Genomic DNA, 3,334 nt, shown 5'->3' with positions numbered 1-3,334 from the left:
TTTGGTAATATTACGGCAAAGCAAAATATCCACGTTGACTGAAGTATGTGTTATTTTTTGTCCTGCCTGATATACGTGCCACCCACATATAATATGACACCTGTACGGCGAAATATCGGATAGTCGTACCCAGCTGCAGGTAGCACGACGTTTTGGTTTTTGTAACATGCAGGTATATCTTACCCCAGCTTCCCATACAGGCAAGTTCCGCATTCTTGCAACGACAAGTATCTTTAAGGAATATGCACCGAATGCAAACCCGTGTCATCGTGGTTCTACATTGCTCCGGGATTTAGAGTTATTCAGTAAACAAAAACACTAAAATATGCTTTTTCCTAAGTAATTTTGCATTTTTTTGTACTTGATAATATTCAATCGCTCCTAAACGATAGATATATCAGTACTAATAAAACACAGTACCCAGGAACAAATCATTTTTCAGTGCAGGAAATCTATTAAACGTTAGCTAATAGAAAAGGCAAATTTATAGCTTGCATTCACAAAATTTCACCACGATACCGATCCCGAAAACGTGCAATCACTAGCAAATACTTAGAAAAAGTTGCTTACATGAAAAAAACCAAAGCGGCGAAAACAAGGAGAACGCAGTTGGTTTTCATTGCTCCGCACTAAGCTTTAAAAAGTGTTTATGAGGTACGAAATGTCAACGTTGAAGCTTGCGGCCAATATATACGAGAAGAGAGATCCAAAACACAATAACTGACTTACTACGTCACGTGCGAAAAAATGTATGTTATTACCACATAAATTTGTGAATATTTCCAGCTGTTCCTGGTTCTTTTGTGTTAAAAAATTAAACCATCAAACGTAATAAATTTTGGGGATCACAGAAATGTTTCTTGCAATAGATGTCACTTTTAGGTATTTCCCAATAGATGAACAAAATGTTTAATAAGAACAACCTTCGGTGCTGTTGTTTATTGTTCGGCATGACAAATGTGTCTTCCATTTATGTTTCTTTTCAAATTGCAGGCAGTGCACATTTTCACAACAGTTTAAGACATTTTTTGCAACCAGCATGCTTATATTGCACATTGCATACACAAAAAACTCTCATAATGATGAACTGCAAAGTGGACCGCCAATAAAAAGTAAACATTGTGTGATATCAACATAAAGAGCTGCGTTATATTAACTTAAGAAATTACTAAGCAAGCATTGGAAGCTCAAGGGCAACAAAGTTACTCAGTAACAATATAGATTGTGAAATGATGCATTGGAGCCTTTGAGGCACGGCGCCTGCTGGTGGGCGGTTGGTCTGAAGCACATGTAGAATATTCAAACAAGGCTATATTCCTGCTAAAGATAAAGTTGTGAGGTAAACATGTCTGTTTGCGGAGGAGCCGCCACCGGTACTGGAAGCCTTATAGTAACATGATGACCAGGACTAAGTGAGGTGTGATGACTTTGAGAGTTTTGATATGGTATTGGGGACGATAAGGCGGAGCAATTGCCGACAGCTATGCAAGGCTGTCCGCCTTACTCAACAATACTTACTTACTTACTTACACTTTCAGTTTCAGTTGCAGTTCCAGTATATTTTACTTTCTTGTAGAAAATAGGCGAGTACAATTTCAAAAGAGGTCCTGAAGTTGAGAACTGTCTGGGGGACCTCGTTAAAAAACGTATTTTATAGAAAAAATGCAGCAAGCAGTTAAGCAGGTTTTCGAACATCCTAAAACATAAATAAGACAACCGAAAACAATACATCGAACAGGAACCATCCAATAATGCTTCATTGAGAATTGGAACACAAATATTCTGGAAAAGCAATTATACAAACCAAAAACACTTGTAGTTTACTAGACATGTAGCAGATATATTCTCTAAGCAGATCTAATTTCAACTATTTACGAAAAGAACGTAATGTATACCTTGACCTAATTTCTTCAGGTATAATGTTCCATGTCGACACACCAGCAAATTTTTGGTCTGTTTGCCGTATTTCGTACTCACTTTTGGCGTCAAGAAATGGTTTCGAGCACAGTATCTGATGGTATTTGTGTTAATAAGATGCTCCCGCGGCAATCTTTTAAAGCTTATGAGATGATGGACAAGGCGATACATAAATGAAGCCAGATTTAAAATGAATAAGTCGTTTACCTGAAGCACGCCTAAGTTAATATAGAGGGGCAGGGAATCATACCGAAAAGGATCAAATTTATGATCCGTAGAGCCTGATTTTGAAGGATTTGAATAGGTTCGACACTCGTATTCTATGTATAGCGCCACAATGAAATGCAGTACGAAAGGTGACTCAGAATATATGAATAGTATAACGAAACAAGAATGGCTGGGTAAAAATAAGGGCGCGCTTTATTAAGGACATCTATTCCGAAACGTACCTTTGTAAGCAATTATGGAACGTGGTAATGAAACTTCAAATTTTTGTCCTCTGCAACGCCGTGTAACTTCGTGGAATCAGATAGCGAGGTAACACGGTTACGAGACTTAGAAACACACGCGAGGTAGAGTTTTGGGAGGAATATTATATCATAAATGTACTTTTTATTGGGTTTATATGAACATTGTTTATGGCAAACGAACAATGAACGTTTATTAAGTCTGAATTAAACCTGCTGAATCTCTTTGGCTGATTTATTTTATGTCAAGATGGTAGTATCATCGGCATGTATAAGGCTGTCTGAATGGGTTAGAATAGCAGGGAAATCAATAATAAATAAAAAAAATAGTCTATGACCAAGTATGGGGTGTTGTGGTACTCCAGTGTTGATTGATTTAGAAATGGAAGGTGTACCGTTACTGAAAACAATCTGAGAGCGGTTCGCTGAATAACTACCAAGGAATTCCAAGGGAGGCCCTGATATGCCATATGCTCCAAGTTTATATAAAAAATATGGTGGTTATTTCATCAAACGTCTTAGTTAGGCCAATGAAACTGCTCCAACGAGTGAACCTTCGTCGATAGCCTTTTTTATTTGGTCAGTAGCACTAAGTACTGCGAGTTTCGTAGAGTACCCAGGTCTGAAACAAAATTGGTGTGAAAAAAGTAGAGTAAATTTCAGTACGTAAGACTTTCATCGGGTGTAACTTTTTCAGTTACTTTAATAAAATACAGAAGAATGCACATCGGGTGGTAGTTATTAATACGTAACTGGTCTACTTTAGTTTTGAAAACCGGAGTTGTTTTACCAATATTAGGACAATCGGGAAATTTGCCAGCTTTACACAACTTGTTGATGATTTCGGCTAAAATGGGCGATAATTCTTGTCACACAAGTTTTATCTTAGAAGGGTTAATATCGTCTAGGCCGGATCCGGTTGTTTTAAGAGATCATAAAACAATTTAAAC

This window comes from Haemaphysalis longicornis, unplaced genomic scaffold, assembly GCF_048455015.1.
Source record: "Haemaphysalis longicornis isolate Haplotype H1 unplaced genomic scaffold, Haemaphysalis longicornis Haplotype H1 scaffold_14, whole genome shotgun sequence".
Taxonomy (NCBI): Eukaryota; Metazoa; Arthropoda; class Arachnida; order Ixodida; family Ixodidae; genus Haemaphysalis; species Haemaphysalis longicornis.
This window is presented reverse-complemented; position numbering follows the sequence as displayed.